The sequence below is a fragment of the Mustela putorius genome, unplaced genomic scaffold, assembly GCF_011764305.1.
Source record: "Mustela putorius furo isolate JIRA1106 unplaced genomic scaffold, ASM1176430v1.1 tig00000450_pilon_pilon_pilon, whole genome shotgun sequence".
Taxonomy (NCBI): domain Eukaryota; kingdom Metazoa; phylum Chordata; class Mammalia; order Carnivora; family Mustelidae; genus Mustela; species Mustela putorius.
Window position 1 is genome coordinate 23171480 of NW_025421385.1, and position 18691 is coordinate 23190170.

At 45.0% G+C, this 18691-nt stretch overlaps 1 protein-coding gene across 1 annotated transcript in view; it reads right to left on the bottom strand.

The window, feature by feature from the left end:
• Nucleotides 1-1818: 1818 nt before the first annotated feature.
• The window catches only part of FOXO3 (forkhead box O3), a 124921-nt gene continuing 108048 nt past the window's right edge, over nucleotides 1819-18691 (bottom strand). Inside the window, exon 4 of the mRNA XM_045080234.1 lies at nucleotides 1819-6611. The gene's annotated coding sequence lies outside the window, so the exon portion shown is untranslated. The remainder of the gene's footprint in view (nucleotides 6612-18691) is intronic.

Consider the following 18691-nt stretch of genomic DNA (forward strand, 5'->3'; position numbering starts at 1 on the left):
GGTAGGTGCTGCTGAGACAGATGAAGGTAGGTCTTGGAGGAAGTCCTCGATCAACCTAAGAAGGGCATTGACACTTTTCTTCCCTGAGTTTATAGTGTTTCTAGAAGGTCCTCAGAGAAGGCAGGCAAACGTGCAGTTTCGAGCCACTTACATGGCAGACACGAGGCAGAACCACGCACACGATCTTTTCTCAGGTCTTACTATTGCTGATGGCTTTCCTCTTGTGATATTCAAATTAAGAAAATCCCAGGGAGGGTCTCCTCTTCCTCCAGTTCTAAAGGTGTCCAGTCCTCAGACCCAGCTCCATTGCTGCTTAGATGGAGATAAAAGCAGAGCGAGGGAGGGTCCCCTTCCCAATGCTCCTTTCATCACCTCCATCCACACTTCCAACACGCTCCCCCTCCTGTTGCCTATTTCTCCATAGCCATCTCCCTACTTTACCGTCCCAGGGCTCTGGCTGTGCCGGAAGGGGTGGAGACAGTGGCTGTGAATTCTGCCTTCCGGCCCTGCATTCTGGCTATGCAATGGGCGACTTGATCGATGCATGTCACATTTGCTAGCTTCAAGGTTTGCCCTCATTCCTTGAATTGGATTTGCAAAATCAAATCCCTAAGGTGTTATGGAGATCAGTCCAAATTCTTCCACTTTTCACCAAGAAGCTGAAGCAGGGAGTCCGCAAGAGTTAACCCTTTATGCATCCAAGTGGAGCAGACACACCTGGAATACAAACTCCTGGGGGCAGGGCCCACAGCCTGGTTTGCCTGGTGCTCATCGCAGAGTCTGGCCCACGGCCACACTTCACTTAGTTAATAGTTGATCATTAACTTTAATTAGTTTTTGGTTGAATTTCTACTTGGTTTGGGAGAACTCTCTGTTGAGACTCTGATGATAACTAGTGTTAGGTTTCCATCTTCAATCTTTTGGGAAACAAAGTAGAAGCTGAGAAGCCATCCCAAGTGAAATAACTTTCTCCCACTTGGCTTTGGCGTTAGAAGATGGTGAGATTCTGCCTTCATAGGTAATTAAAACCACGGAAAGGACACTTCAGAAAGCATGACTCTCCACCAATATAAAATTTATCCTGAAGGGCAAACTTTATTTATTTTTTTTCCCAAAGGGCAGACTTTAAAGTATTTATTCACTTGATCTGAATGGAGTCCATCGTGTTCCCTGGGACTCTGAACCCAATCCCAGGGAATTTCTCAAAGCGGAGTAATTTTTACATCTATTACAATGAAGACTACCACCCAAGCTATGAGGGGTAGTTTGACCATAGCGTGGGGGTTCCTCCTCACTTTACTGAGAGGCCCTCGATGTTCACATGGAGCAACTAGTTTTGCTGTTGCCAGCGGAGGCCTGAAATACTGAACCTGATTTTCAATATGCAGGAGGGCTCTCTGGGGACCAATGTTCACTCTTGGCACTGACATGAGGGGAACTTATTGGAGCCTAAGCTTTGACAGGTCAAAATCTCTGACACTCAGTAAAGGCAGAGAGTCTAAATCTGGCTCCCTACCTAAAAGCCACTCCTGGACAGCACGCCGCCATGCACACCCAAGTGGCCATCTGCCACCATGAACAAGGCCATAGATCAGATCTGCTTTTATTCAACTGTCTGGCTTTAGAGCTCACAAGTTGTCTGGAGAGAAAGTTTGCTAGATCATTCCATTTAGAGGGCTCAGGGCAGAGCCTCTCAGCTTTATGCCTCTCCCAGCCTGTGAAGTCATTCCAGCGGAAGACCCTGACAGAAATGCAGCCTTTCTCATCAGGAGTTCAAGAAAGGGGAAGGGAGAACAAAAGACTTCTTGGAGTGAGACAGAGTGTCACTGATGCTTTATTTACATGCGTCACCATCTCTTTTACAAACTAGATTACGGTTTTAAATGGAATACACAAGGCAATTATCTACAAACACCAAGAAAAGTTAAGTACTGTGTCTCTATTTCATTTGGAAAGGGGAAGGTTCCCAAATCAAACTGGTTTTGATTCTTGAGAAGAGAGGTGGTAGAGTTAATTCATGGCAACATACGGTTGGACAAAATCCTCAGTAAGAATGCAATATGATAGTGTTCGCTTGGAGAGAAAAGGTGAGGTGCTTCAAACCAAAGTATCAACCGCTGGTCTCTCGGGTGTCTGAATACGGCCATGCACCATATTTAATTCTAGTCTGAGTGGGGTATGAGCAAGAAATTGGAACAGGTAAGACAATTTTACAGATACTGTATACAGATTTTTTTCCATTCATGCAACTTTTTTTTCTTAAAAAAAGTTTAACATGTGAAGCCAAAATGCACAATGTATTTTTTTAATATTAACTAATTTTTTGGGTCCTCCTTCACATCTGTGTACATTTCCCAGGTACATGATGTGCTAGGACAAGTATACGAGAGAAGACTGATTGCCAGGCAATGAGATAATTTTAGAGAAATAAGTGACCAGACGCACAGCTTTTTAAAGCAGCCACACACATAATTCTGGAGTGTGGCAGAGGCCTCAGAACCAATCATCAAAGAAAAATACACACAAATAAAACCAGAGGAAAATATTTCATTCATTCAAACTGCATAAAATGTTACCCACCGACAATTCAGATCGAATAGAATAGACTCTTTTCAGTTACTTGGGCGTGTGTATCAAGACCTCGTGGGCGGACATGATTTCACAAGGCCTGTGCTATCCCCTCATTGTGCCTGCTGCCCCGGTCTTCAGGAGAGGCTGGCTTTTTCGTACCTCCTTGCCAGTGATTGCATTTCTACAAAAATCTGCTAAACTAAAAAAAATAGAACAGTATGCCTAATCATACAATGTTCCCCAAATTCATCAAGAAAAAGAAAATTAGAGTTCAAGCTGTCAGGGTTTTGCTTCTGCTTTCAGAGAGAAAGGGTGGCATTCGCACTTCCATTTAGCAGCCCACGGCATCAGCACGTGACACAGGACTGGCTGCCCGACTGCTGTACTCTTGGTGGTCTCCCCAAGAGATTCCAACGGTCCTTCTTCCGTAAGCGGGGTCCACTGGGTGTAGGCCAAGGCTGTCCCTACCGTCTTCAACAAGACTGGAAGCCATCTGAAAGGTCGCCCTGAGACTGGGCAGAGCTGTCCTGAGCTGTAAGTCACGAGGGCCTCCCACAGGGTGATCAAATGCTACACACAGAACACCCAAACTCAACACCACATACACACACACACACACACACAGCCCACCTTGTATCACACATGTGTGCACAATCCTGTTAACAGGAAAGACAAACTTCAGAAATTTTTAAAAAAAATATCTGTGTTTCAGCAATCATCCCATTGTGAGGGGACGCAATGAGGGAGCCAGGGCTCAGCTTCATTCACAGTTAACGGGGCGCTGAACCTGGCAGGCCGCTCTCACAGCAGGAGAGGGAAGGCTTATAAAGCTCTTTTCTAACTTTGGTACAAGGTATCTGGTGCTGGAGCCTGAAGAGAGAACAACAGAACCCCAGAGTGCATGTCATGTTTTCAACATTAGTTACTCTTCTTTTTAATTTCCCGTCAAAAAGTGGAAGGCTCCCTAGAGCAGCTTATTTAGAGGCTGGAGATAACCTGGAATAGTTCTCCGCAGGAGGCGAACATTACAGCCGCCAGGTCCCCGGAGGCCAAGTATTCCACCGGGACGCGCTCCAGATCAGAAAACTTATGGTGAGGGACGCGTGACACTCAGAACTCCACGTGGCGGCCGACGGCTGGCCCTTGCTGAAAGCAGAGTCTCTGTGTAAGAGACGGAGGTCTGAGGCGGCCGCCCTCGGCCCTGTGTGCCCACCTCCTGGTGGCTCCAGGGGAGCCTGGCCTGGGGGGATGTGTGGGGGGGAGGCCAGCTGGCAGTGGCCGAGGCTGAGAGGGGCGCTACCGTGGTCCTGGACAGGCCTGACTGTTCCAAGTCCCTCTGGAAACTGATGCTGGCACTCGGCTTTGTCCTGATCTCAGCTCTCCACAATGCTCTACCCGTAGATACTATCTGCATTGTTAAAAAACAAAAAACCCAACAAATGCAAAGCACCCCTCCCCCTCCATTTTCCTGATGTGCTCTGCGGCTGCCCGGCTCCCAGACCTCCTCTGTCCCTCCCGCAGCTGTTTCGGATTAAATTATAATCTGGTTCTAGGACATTTTGTAAGACATTCTGCCTGAAATCTAACAAACGCTGAGAAAAAGAGAATAATAAATGAGATGCCCCATGTCTGAAAGGAAGTCAACATGGGTTGAAACCTATTTGGGAGTTGTTTTTTTTTTACTCCCAAAGTAGCTCCCGGGGTCTATAAAACAGAAAAGGCAGACAAGCTGTTTTGTTCGTTTGCTGTTTCTTTCTGTTCAGGAGAGCCGGTCGCAGGGCCCTCACGCTGCAAGCACTGGGGATGCCCCCCCCCCCCGCTGCCCCCACTCCCCACCTCCCTCCCCGCAGTGGCTGTAGTTGTGTCCCTGCGGCACCCCCCCCCCCGCCCCCCGCCGTCAGGGCAGCACCAGCTACGAACCCAGAGAGGTAGTCTTCTCTCAACCACACGGGGCAGTTCCTGTGTACAGCGGACCACCGAGGAATCAAGGAGTGGCTAGCGTCATTATAAAGGGATACGGTAAGCTGAAGTCTGTCTCATGGACAAGCGGACCACATGAAGAGAATACACACCTTTAAAAATTATACATACTTTTAAAATGAAGATTAAAAACGTGGAGCAGTTTAGAAAAGGCGATATGCTACAGGCCTACTATAACCACCACCGCACGACAATTTACAGATTCAGTAAAAGGCAGGGTGAAATCAACAGGGCCATCACTCAAACATGAGCACCCAAGCGAGGCGGGGGAGACGTGGGACAATACCAAATGGAACTTCCATTATGCTAGGAGCTGTTCTCACCACCAGTACCACCCCCAGAGGAATTAGGAAGCAAAGGTGCACAAGGGGGCCCCTGGCGGCAGGTGGCGGGTGCAGGGGTCGGGTGGCATGTCTATGGTGGGAGGGAGTCAGTGCCCACTGCACGGTGCGAGCATCAGCGAAACTCATGCAGGGAAGTCTGTGCTGAACTACTAGCCTGTGTTCCTAATGTCCATGCAGAATGTTCCATTGTTGTACTGTACAGGATAAAATTTATTTATACATTTATATACCTAATGCTTTTTATGCAAAGAAAAGAGTCTTCATCTATCACTCTGGAGAAGTGTGCATACGCTGCGCTCGTCAGAGCTTCGTCACACCAGCTTTTCGTGTGTACCCAAGGTGTTCCCAACCATTCTATCGAAGAGGGTAATGATATAATCACACTTTCCTGGCTCAACAGAAAGCACCTATACAGCACCATTGACTTTTTGAAAACCAAACAAAATGAAATCCATAGAAGCAGAAAGATGAGAGGGTAAAAGTCATAACTGCCCTATCTTGTACTTCCATCATGTCACTTGTACAATTACAATCTAAGCTTTTATATATATATATATATATATATATATATATATATATATATTAGATTGTGTGTGTGTGTATAAAAATCAGTTTGTACGCTATTGCCTCTCACTCATACACGTCTAGCAGATCCGATTATACACAGCAAGGCTGAAAATAATCAAGGGTATTTTAGGAAAATAGTGACTCTGCTTTGTACTTTTCACACATTTCCCACTGTAGGCTTAATGTTCACCTGCAAGTTAATTTCTTCTGCAAAGCAAAACAGGACTTTTTTTCCCCCTTTCTCCTTAAAACTAAATCCCTTAGTGGCATTTGGCAATGAGTGGGCAGCTGAGCTTGTTTCTTGAAAAGACCCTAATTTCCAGCACACCATCATTGTTCACTGCATTAGCTGAGGATAATGCCAGGAGACCAGAGGCCCGACTGCTCTGGAACTGCAGACCAGGGGCTGGGGGGCCCCCCCCCACCCACTCCCGACTCAGAAGGAAAACACAGTGGGTCGCATGCAGCACTCCATTCGTCGGGCCTATGCAGGGGTCAGTCCTGGACTGGTGCGCATGGCAAACAGTTGTGCCATTGTTCAGTTTTTAGAAAAGGATAGTTTTCTACCAAACAAAAGAAGAAAGAAAATCCCCCTCTGGTTTATGTAATTTGTTAGTTTATGGAGTTCCAAGAGCTCAAATGCTTGTGATGCCCAAAGCTAGACTAGTAACTGGTACAACATTTTCCTTCTGTTTTTAAATTTGCCAGGGGAAGGATGATTAACATTTTAACATAAAAATACTGCAAGTTAATGCATGTGGAAAAACTCAGAAAGTCAAAGGAAAACAAACACTAAAACGACACTTAAAACATCCCATAAACCATCGTGATATGAATACACCACAGAGTCGCCAACAGGAGCTCACGGTGTGCTCTGAACGAGGCTGGGTGGTGCTGACAGGGTGCCGTCCTTCGCTGGCAGGTGGCTCATGACCCTGTACAAGGAAGATTTTGCATACTTTATATAGAGAGTTCTGTTCCAAGGGTAAGTGCTTCACCCGGGGTAAGGGGCCATTAACAGTCTCTGCTGGGTTAGGAAAATGGTGCAGGATTCACAAAGGTGTTAAGCTGTAAACGGTATCACTGTCCACTTGCTGAGAGCAGATTTGGCAAAGGGTTTCTCGGTAGGTCTTGTGTCAGTTTGAGGGTCTGCAGGAGGAGAAAAGAAAAACCAGAGATGATTAAGGACATTAAACAGCAATTGTAGGCCCCTCTGGCTCACGCTTCACCAGCCTCCTGTCTCCTCACCTCACCTCCAAACTAAGGGTACTCACACTAAAGCTGTTTTGCTACACTAGCTTCAGAGGTCTGAAAACCTAAGGAAGAAGCATGGAGACTACTTACCTTATTTTTCTGCTTGATTATATGATGCTCTCAAGTTGAAAAAGCCTAGAGGAAACGAGGTCATTCATTTTGGGCGGTTAACAAAGAAAGGCAAGTTAGGGGTGTTTTAGTGGGCCCTTTCTTTTTTTTAATCTCTAAGACTTATTTATGTATTTATTTGAGAGAGCCCACACGAGTGTGTGATTGGGGAGAGGGAGAAGAAAAGCGGCAGACTTCATGCTGAGTGCAGAGCCCAATGCGGGCCTTGATCTCAGGACCCTGAGATCATGACCTGAGCCAAAACCAAAAGTCAGATGCTTAATGGACTGAGTCATCCAGAAGCCCCGTTAGTCGGTCCTTTTAAGTTAGGTGTCCAGGGTGCAGATGGGATTTTGCTCCAGGATTTTCAAGCTACAACCAGAAAAGTTGGTCACCCTAAGCAGACCAGCTATGCTTTTCTGGTTCTCTCCCACTGGCTACATGGACTAAACTTGTTTACCATGAGTACCGGGGAGCTGAAATGGCCACTTTCCACAAAGGCTTACTCAGTCTGCACCACTGGTTGGAGATCACTTTGACTCTCCTTGCTTATTAAAGGAATAAGCAATCTCTAAGTGGACTGTGTAGGAATTTTTTTTTTTAATATTAAAAGTCTGCAAAGAAAAAAAAATTATGTAACACACACATATGGCCAAAAACCCCTCCCACACAAAACATCCCTTTAACAGTTAACAATTCTTATTTTTGCCATCAACAGTCTTCAATGGGAGGCACAAGAGGTCCTCTCAGACCCTCTGAATTTACATGTCTGAGTAGACTTCATGAGACCTCTGAACCCAGACAAGTTAAAGGACTAAAAAAGTATACTCACAGATGTAGCTAAAGGAATCAACACAACAGACCTCAAGACACAAGACCTTTGTTTATGGAGACAGTGTCAGCTGTCAAGGTAGGGATAAAAATGGCTTTAGGCCAAGAAATAGACAAGGAGGAGGGAAACAAGCTGAACTCCCCACCTTCTCATCAGCAAAGGTAAGCAAGTCATGAAGTGTTCACCAGTAAGCTCACATACACATTATACACATCTGCTTCCCACTTTTTAGACCAGATATTATCAGAGGTTCATTTGGGATTTTCACAAACGTACTCAGGACTTCAATCTCTTCTCTGGCTGGGCTGGCTGGCAATCTCACCTTTCACTACCAATATTCAGAAAGATAGCCGGGCTTAGTATTGGTAATGTTACATACCCACGGTCACAATTATCCTCGCTACAGCTCCAAACTGAAGCTCTTAGGGGGTTTTACCAGAAAGAAGAAAGAAGAAAAAAAAGGCCCTCTTTCCCCCACCCATCCCCAGTATTTATTTTCCCTGGCTGATGGATTTTTTTGCTTTGTAAAGGTATTAGACAATATTATCCTACACTTGTTGATTTCAGAGCAAGAAAAAGCTAAAACAGGGACATCGGGGTGGCTCAGCTGGTTAAGCGTCTCATGATCTCGGGGTCCTGGGACAGAGTCCCACATCGGCCTCCTTGCTCAGTGGGGAGCCTGCTGGTTCCTCTGCCTGCTGCTCCCCCTGCTTGTGTACATGCTCGCTCACTGACAAATAGATAAAATCTTAAAACAAAACAACCCCCCCCCCCAAACCTAAGAAAGAAAGAAAAGAAAAAGCTAAAACAGGTATCTAGTTGGCTCAGTCAGCAGAGCATGTGACCCTTGATCTTGGGGCTGTGAGTTCAAGCCCCACGTTGGGCCTAGAGATTACTTAAAAAAAAAAAAAAAAAAAAAAAAAAAAAAAAAAGCAGTTAAAATAGAAACCAGATCAAAGCATCCATAAAGAATTAGCCTCCTAAAGCCAGCCAGTGCTATTCTAGCTGGGACCCCTGAGGACTGAATGGATAAGGGTACAGACATGGTCCTTTGGAAGGGTATTCAGTTTTTCCCTTCACAATAACACTTAATAAACCACAATCTAACATCACTATGCAATTAGTCATCAGGGACTGTGGTCCCCAGGTGCTAAGAGAGAAGCTGTAAAGCATTACCTAATTCAGACCCCATCCTGGTTCCCTCTGGTATTAATTATTCAGCCATGGAAACCAGTGCATACTGGGAAGGTGACACTCTTCATTCCCCAAGTACAGAGGGGGAGCACACAGCCTGTTCTAATGCTGGAGCTGGGTCCGCACAGTGGGAAAGAAGGCATGGGGCACCTATAACCCCCAACATGGCATCATTCTAAGCAGAACAGGGCATGGGCTCTGAAAACCAGGGGCAGGAGACCCACACTGGGCACAGAGCAACAACCAACAACAATCCTTAGGCCAAACACATTCCCTCATCAAAAGGCCCAGAATCTTCAGGGAACATCATCATTAAAAAGGAGAGGCACTGATCAGGACTGCTTCCATTTCTGCAGAATGGGCCTAGGGCCCCCTGTGTCTGTGGCATTCCCCGGGGGTCTCCCAGGCCATGCCTCTCAGCCTGCAAGGGAAACCTCGTGTTCTTAAGAGGGGAGCCAGGAAAGGAGAGGCAATAAGGAAATCCGACTCCACAGGACAGAAAGGTGACAGAAAGCAAACAGATCATAAAATATTGTAAAAATATAAAGAAATCAGATAAATGTTGAAGAGAAATACAAGCATTCTTATAAAAGATATACCAGAATCACCATTCACTAGGAAGACCCATGATTAAAAATAGTCCCAAAGAACACAGCTCCTTATCTGCCTTAGATTTTTAGCCACTTTGGTGACTCACCATTTGCACATGCGTATCTGACTCCACCAATGACACAGAACAGAAGGAGCACTTTAAATGATGACACCAGCTACTGAGCTGGGAATTTAATGATACTTAGCTTGGGTACAGGTGTGGTGGGTTTCAATGAAGCTCCCGCATTTTTAACATTGTTTAAAGTAAGATGAAATTGTTTAAGTATGCTGATGCTGATTCTAAGTTTAAAAATACATCATATTAAGCAAAACTTCTGGAAGGAAAAGGAAGCATATAGCTGAAGGGAATTATAGCTATCACTTTGCAGTCACTAGACAATAGGCCAATGAATAATAAATATAAAAATGTCCTTAAAAAAACAAAAAACAAAAACCAGAAAATATTGTTCTGTCCCATTTGTGACTTTCATTAATGGGGAGAAGATCTCTCTTCCCCATCCATGCCCAATAAATATGTTTGAAATCAGACTGTTGATGCAAGGAAAATGAAATGGGGGTGCCAAATGATGAGACCCATTCTAAAAATATCTATGGATGCTGTCATCTGGTCCCTGGTGAGAGTAAGTCCCTCTATAATCTTGGCATCTGTAGGGAAGACAAGTTTCTGCCTAATTATCACCACTAAATCACATGACATGCTAAGAAAGGGCAATGCCTCCAAAAACTCTACACAAAACATAACAACCACAATCAACTTAAATCTGGGAATAAAACATTAAAGTACCTACGGCTGTCCTCCTACAACTTATCTCCACTGTGACAAATACGGATTTCTCAGCAGTGTTTTTTATCTTTTTGGCACAGAGGAAAGGAACAGGACCCCGACGCCAAATATGACACAGAAGGAAAACAAGCCAGTAGCATGAAACCCTCACATCCACAAATCCATGAAGGTAGCCACTGCTTTCCTAAGCTAAAACGAAAGATGTCTGGAGGAGGTCTACCTGAAACACAAAATTAAAGTGAAGCACTGCTTTCCCTACTCTTTAAACAAAAAGATAATTTAGGCCAAACCTGCCAACCCCAGGACAAGCTGGGGACTAAATACAGAACATTTAGGACAGAAAAGGAAATGAATCAATGTTCACTCGATCTGACAGGGAAGACTCATGTGGAGTTCAGAGAACAAGTATGGGCTTCAGACTAGGTAAGTTTCCACCCCTGAGGAGAGAACAAAAAAATGCCTGCTTTGCCCCCAGGGGGATCTCTGGGACACCCAATCCATCATGAGCCACAATCATCTGCCACCATCCACCCAGGCTTCTGGAGCTGGTGTCACCCCAGGAAAAACGGCATTTCTGTGGGTCTTGGGTTGGGCAATCATGTCTAATTTCGGAGTACCAACATGGCAGCAGTTCCCTTGGCGTCCATCTTCACAGCCAAAACACGAAGCAGCTGAAGAAAACACCTAACGGGTGCAACACTTCGTTTAATTTGGTAATTTTTCAGCATCTCCCAGGTTGGAATGGGAGACAAAGACTTATGGAAGCAGCGGAAGGCCAGCCTGGTGGTCACTGTGACAGCAGAAGCCTATCAGATGACAATCCGGCCCTCTGCCTGCAGTGCTGGCCTAACAGTGCCATCCTCCAGGACTACCAGAGACGGTGAACGAGGTGGTGCAGCTCTATAAAAACACATTCTGAAGAATGCTGTCAACCTGCCACTTTAGCAACTTAATAGTTAACAAGGGAAGCAGAATAGGTAGGGAGGTTTCCGCCAGGCGGGAAGCCAAATGTGTATTCAGTTTGAGGAGCCTCAGTAAAGGAAAGTCAAGTTTCTAGGAAATGCAGCCCATAGGCACAGATGCCATTTTTTTTTTTAAAGCTTTATTTGAGAGAGAGAGAGAGAGAGAGAGAGAGAGAGAGAACGCAGGCACATGTGTGCTTGTGGGAGTTGGGCGGGGGCAGAGGGAGGAGGAGAGGAACCTCAAACGGACTCCCTGCTGAGCGCGGAGCCCAACAAGGGGCTCGATCTCACAACCCTGAGATCATGACCTGAGCCCAAATCAACAGTCAGATGCTCAACCAACTGAGTCACCCAGGTGTCCCTCCATTAATACAACTTTAAAAAATTAATTAAAATATTTAAAACAGTAAGTATTTAATATTTACCTTCTCTCATCTTTTCCGTGTATCCTACCATACACAGCCTTTATTTCAAGGACCAAAATCAACAGTCTTGCTACTCTCTCAGATTGCTATCACCGCTTTAGTGATTCACCACTTAACAAAAACAAGAGGGAACCGTAGTACAGGAAGAAATGCGTAGAGTCATAAACCGTGACCTGAATGTCACATGTTTTATGTTTGCTGGGTGACTCCTCACTGCATTGACTGGCTGGGGCGGGGTGACTGGGAGTGTGCAGTCACCGCCTCGGGCTGGGGAACAACTGCATCCCTGGGACGCGGAGCTGCAAGTACGCGTCCGGTGTGTCAGCCCATCGAAGGGCTCCACAACCAGCTACAGAAGAGAGGGGGCCCCAAAGCTGTCTTTGCCTGCTTTAGATATACAGGGTTATGAAGACCATCTAATTTTTCCAAAAGTGATTCTGAAATTGAAAACACAAAACCAGCTGTTTGGTTCCACAAATAGACCAAACCACTCATCCCCCTGTAAGGTAGGACCAGGACATGCAGGTGACACAGGTGGTGGCCAAGAAGCAACCCTTAGACCAGTGCAAGAGAAGAAGGAAATCAAGAAGGGAACTGAAAGGAAGGTCTCAGGGGTGGCTCCAAGATCGGCAGACAAAGGACTGCCCTGAGATCAGCAGTCTGGCCAGCAGTGTAGACTCGGGGAGTGAGGTAAATCCAAACTTGGTATGGCTGTGGGAAGCCCTCGTGTCCCTGCTCAGCCTGGAGCTTGTTTCCATGGGTACCCCGGCCGGCAGGCGACCTGAAGTGAATGGGGCTGGACAGGGAGTGCTTTGGCTTGAGACATTCAGAGCAGCAGGCAGAAGGGAAACCTCTACCACATCTGTACACATGTTGGGCTGTATTGCTTTCTGATCATTTCTCAACATACAAATGACCAATGGATGTTCCAATTAATTACAGTGGCAAAGTATACAGGGAGACCCACTGAAAATTAAAAATTTCAACCTCAGAATCTATGGCCTTCTCTTTTTGGCCATTACATTTCTTTAAGGAGTCAAACACTCCACACAGACATGAATACTTAAAAAAAGAGAAAGAAAGAAAGAAAGAAAATCTTATGATCCAGATTTCTTTCATCAGAGAGAAAGAGACAGAAGAAGGAGGGGGAGGGGAAGAGGGAGAGAGAAGACATCCTGATATGCAAACCTTCAATCAAGCCAAGACTGGCAATTAACGTTTTATCCTCTGGAAACACTGGAATTACCTTCGGAGGCTTCTGTGACTAAGTAATTCTCATCGTTTAATAAATGAATATCATATATTTTACCCAAAAAGAGGTCATTAAAAAAAGGAGGAAATCTAGAATTACAGAGTACAGCTCACATCTATTACTGGGGAAGAGAAGCAAAGCACAAGACCCGCACCCAAGCACGCAGCAGTTCCTAGGGGACAGGGGCGTGTTCCCATTCTAAGCCTGGTCCTGCTTCTTTGGGAGGAAAGCTCCTGGAGAACAACAGCCCATTTTCTCTGGATTTTCACTGAACTTACAGTTGGAAGAGATCTTAAGGGCAGAGTGACCACATTTTCTGAATCCCAAACTGTCACACTAGCCAGTAAGGGGGTAAACCTCCAGCCCTGAGGGGTTGGGGTGTCCACGGCCAGACCACGGCCAGTATCAAGCTATTTATTGTGTGGCAACTTCCGGCTCTCAAGAGAGCCCTAGGAGGGCCGGAACAGCTCTTTATTTCTTTGCGGCTTGGGACAGGCTAGCAGTGGGAATGGGAGGATCGGATTTCCAGGCTCCCTACCAGCAGGGATGGGCTATACCGAAAGGGAGCAGAGAAGGGGCGTGGGGAGGCTGCTCCCTCTTCTGTTCCCTCCGCAGAGTGCTACCTACCGGCCAACTGGATGCTGACAAGACACCCCCAGGAAACCCGAAGCCTTTTCAGGCAATCCTCTGAAGATGCTAAGGGAACACTCTGGGAACCACACACAAACCTCATTCCATCCAGGTTGGAAATTCCCTGTGAGTGAAACAGTTTCTCGCAGGGGCACCTCCAAATTGGTAGCCAGGACTTCTAGCGGGCGTCCAAAGCTTCACAAACAGGCAACCACCATACCTTTTTAATAAAAAGAAGCCAAACGCATTCTAGTTTAGGAAAGTACTTGCTCTTTCTGCCAACAGTGTTGCATATGGCCTGGCTGCCTCCCTTATTGGTATCAACTCTGGAGCCACTGGCAGTAACAATAAACATTTAGTAACTTTTTAAAAAGCTGCCAAAGGACCGTAGGCCATACAAGAGCTCTGTGGGGTAGGTGTCCATTTTAACCCCATTTCATAGATAAGTGAACTGAGACTAAGGGAGATGAGTGACTTCACTCTGACACTCGGCCACGTAGATGGCAACCTTCTGCTACAAATCCCACAGCTCCTCTGCCGAACCACACAGGTGATACTTGGAGTGAGTTGTAGGGGAGGTTTTTTAAATCCATGGTTCCCACCACAGCAGAACCCCAGGGACAGTGAGCTAAACTGGGTGGCTGGCTCATGTCTTTAGGGGTTTCCTTAGAACATGGGTCCTATGGCTTCTTAAAGAAAAAGGATTTGGCTCAAGATATCAAATAAATTTAGGAAACACTGCAATCTTATGCTAGAAGGTTCATAACATATATTAACTTTCAAGGCTCTTCATAGCCCATCTGGCAACAACTCTAATTCACTTAAACTTCATATTCCTCAAACTTATTTGACCACAGAATGCGTTTTCTACTTAATATCCATGAATGTCTTGAGGGTCCAGTATTCTGTGGAACACTTTGAGAAACACTGACTTATGGGAACTCTAACTATCAGAAGTGTCACACTAATTTTCAAAACAAAACTATAATTCATTTTAGGTTTTGGAACTTTAAACTTCAAAACAGTTTGGAAGATGGGGGAAAGCAATGTTCTTACAGCAAATGAACACATTCACAAAACCAACGTGAAGTAGATGATGTCTCTTACAAGGTGGGGAATCTCCATCATGGAATGAAAAATCCAGTGTTAAAACTTGAATCTCCAAGTCGGGAAGAGAAAGTCTGCAAACATCCCTCTACCTGCCCAAGGAACAAGGCAGAACCCTGGCCCTTCTCTCCAGCAACAGCACAGAGGCAGGTCCCGACAAGCCCTTTCTCCAGTCTCTATGAAGAAAGGGAAGCCATGAGAAGCACAGGTGGCACCTGGGGGGAGACCATACTTAAGAAAACGTTACTTGGGAGATGTTGAAGAGTGAGCATTAGGAACCCTGGGAAAAGAAGCATCTAATGGGAGCTTAGAATTTACAAGGATTTCCAGGAGTAATTCAGGTGATTTTCAACCCATTTATTCATGCTCCACGTCAGCTCTGTGGCCAAAGAAACCTTCCAGAAAGCCATCTATAAATGCAACTGCTTAAGGTGACAGTCACTCAAGGCTCTGTCCCTGTGCCCCAGAGAGCAGCATCGATACCAGTGCTTTCTAGGGAAAAGAATGTATGTAAGGAGTGTAACCAGCCTCTGCATAGAAAATGCCTTTTCACAGCTGTGTAAATTTTCCTTTACTGTTGTCAACACTAAAAAGATCCAGACAGCCATTCTCTCAATGAATGACAGTTCAGACTTCAGGCTTTCTTTGAGGTAAGAATAAAGATCCTGCAGATGCACAATTCTCAAGATGAACATATTTATAAAATACGAACATAATTATCGAGATGAACCACAAACTAGACTAGAGCCCCAGTAAGTGCAAGTAACAGAGTGTGTTCTCCATGCAATATGCACGGATTTGTGTTTATCATACGTTACACTGCCTAACAGAGACGTAGCTACCTTAAGGGGAAAAAAATATGACACAAATAGCCTACATTGCCTATTCAGTTAGAATTAATCCTATTTCCCAACACGAATACGTAACAGAATCACAGCATTCAGATATCCGTTCAACAGGAATCAGAAATGTGCTCCTTTTGGAGAGCAGCCTCACCAAAACCTAAACGGGCTCCAACACCAGGTCCTGCCGTTTCCACATCTGTATCCCACGGTTTCTGTAGAGTTCTGTATCACCACGTACCTCTTACCAGGGCCACTTCACAGACAGAATGTTAGGTTTCGGGTTTACAATTACATCTATTGTGCACTTCTGAAACTATGATTCTACCCTCATCTGGCAGATGACAAACCTACTATTGCGAGAGAGTCACTGGTGATGTGGCAGAGGCAGGGAGAGAACTACCCCTCTGCTCTCCAGCTGGGCCTTTTCTGGTTGATGTTTTCCAATCTTTATTGCAAAGTAGTTTAAAACTAAGTATGGGGCTGCTCCCTAATGGGGTCTCCAAATGCCAAAAGATGAAGATGAATGAAAGAGCCTGAGAACTTCGGCGTTTTTGACCTCAAAATGACAGCGAGGCTGAGGCTGCCTACACTCTGAGGAGACACACATCAGACCCAGAAGCTCAGCCTTCCAACCACCACACCGGCTCACAGACATCTCTGCTGCCAACCTGAAAGGATGTGCACCAAGCTTTATGAGAGAAGACAGTGCCCTTCACACCCCAGTAGCTGTCTCTCATAAAAAGGGATGGTTATTTTTTTTTCTTTTCCAGATAGACCCATAGGTCAAAGGATTTTACACATGGTCTAAGATGAATGACGTGTGTGAAACACCCAGCCCTCCAGAGAAGTACCTCTCCACAGCTCTCTAGCAAGATGGTCTGTCAACTGGACAGAGCTGCTCCATTAACTCCACAACTAAGGGGCTCTAATTTAGGGTCACATGACCTTCCTGTTAAGCCAGGGAGGGAGTCTGGAGAATACCATGACTACTAGTTTAAAAAAAAAAAAAAAAAGGAAGGAAGGAAGGAAAAAAGCTTTACCATAAAAGTCATTATAGAACAAGTCTTGGGAAGCTGGGGTGCTTAATTTGGGAGAAGGGAGGTCTGAGGTGGTGACCTCAGGCCTGTTTTGTGAATTCAGGAGAGACACAGGTTTAAAACTAAAGAATATACTTCAGGACATCTATGTTCCTGGCTGCTTAGACAAGCAATTCATTCCAAAGCGATATGCAAATCCTAAACTCAGAAACCAAACTCTCTAAAAGCCCCCGTTGTCTTCAGGATCTTTCTTCTCTTGCTCTGATCACACTGAGCTGATTTACCTTTGAGAAATTTTGAAATCTGGTGACTTTCCATTCTTAAATGAGGAATTATCTTCTCAAAACAGAAAAAGGTGACTAAATGACCCTTATGGTTAGGACAAAATAACAAAACATATTATCCCCAAAGCAGTTCTTTATCATCTAAATAATAATTCATTAAATATGCTTTTAAAATATATTCACCTTTCCCTCAAAATATTTTTTTAAAGATTTTATTTATTTATTTGATAGAGAGAGAGCAATCACAAGTAGGCAGAGAGGCAGGCGGGGGGGGGGGGGGGAAGCAGGCTCCCCGCCAAGCAGAGAGCCCCGATGGGGGGGTGGTTCGATCCCAGGACCCTGAGATCAAGGCAGAAGCTTAACCTACTGAGCCACCTCCCTCAAAATATTTTTATACAAACTTTTAGAATAATACATACACAAGAAAGGTCTGCTATTCAACTACACTTGAAAAAATAGGCAAGAACTGACAGTACGGTTTTCTTCTGCACTACCTCTTCTCAATGAATTAGAAAGTGGCCTCCTCACATCTACACCAAAATTAAAAACTTGTGTCATTAGAAGCCACAGTCACATTCCACTTCTTAAAGGAAGACAAACTATTTATTCTTCTAAAAGCCAAATATCTACCTTTCTCCAGGGCAGTCTTCACCAGTCTGCATGCTGGTACGGGACTGAACTGGCGGGCAAGCAAGCCTGTCACCCTATTTAGCTTCCATTACAGTCTTTTTACCATCTCAAGGGCTATTAAATGACTGAAAACAGATGTCTGGGTTCCATTAGGGGCCTGCTGGTGCCTGGGAAAGCTGAGAAGCTTTTACATCACAACACTCTTGACACTCCCCTTTCTACAACTACCCAGTGAGCTCCACTGAGCTCACCACAGGAGACCCTTGTAATTCCTTCCCTGGGGCAGAGGGTTAAACAAGGCTCAGGTTTTAATGGCTTTGAATCCCATTTCCTCTTCATATCATTTAAAGAAGGGTGTAAGTGGATTGCCGAGACGTTTTTAATAGAGGATCTGGGGCACAGAACAGAGCGCTTGAACAGGGGTAGGGTCTGGGGGTACGAACCTGTCAGCAGAATACCCCAGTGCCATCTTACTTCTTAAGGAGAATTTTAAGGCAAGCCTGTGCATTACCTGCTACACTGGCTCCAGTTCAGAGCACTTTCTATTTTTTCCTACCTAGAGAAAATTAGAGAAAACTATCACAGTTCAAGCCATTCAAGAAATACGGATTCTGGGTCCAGCTGTGTGACCTTTGGCAAACTACTTAACCTCTCTGGGCTCTCTGCTTTACTCATCTGTCAGTATGTTTACCTAATTACACTATACATATTTCAGCCCACTGCAGTTTTACCAAGCACTTTCACATACTTCAGTGCATCTGATTCTTATAATAACCCTGTATAGTAACAAGAGGGCGATTATTCTCATTTCATAAAACTGGAAACTGAGGTTCAGAGGCTAAGTGACACATTCCTAACAGCAGCCAGAAAGTAGCAGAAGTGGAACTGAACCCTTGATTTCTGATTCCAATAAAATGTCTTTCTTATTACATCACATTGTGTGATCTTTCTGGTTCCAACATTATTAAAATGCCACAATTTAGAAAATCTCTGCTCCCATTCACAACGCATGTCACCGTTTGGAACCTGACCTTACCCACTTACGCTTCAGGGACAAGCAGCACAGGAGCAAGTGCCTTCTTTCTCTCTCACATAAAAACTGTCTCCAATTTAATTCTTTTGCTCTTTTAAACGTGTAGATGTTAAGCACTAACTAATAAAGATGATTAGTACCATGGTGAAGAATCTAACAGATCTTGCTTTTGGTGGAAATACTCATGCATGAAGGAGTCCAGAATATACATTCTACAGTTAAATTAGAAGTACCTGCAAA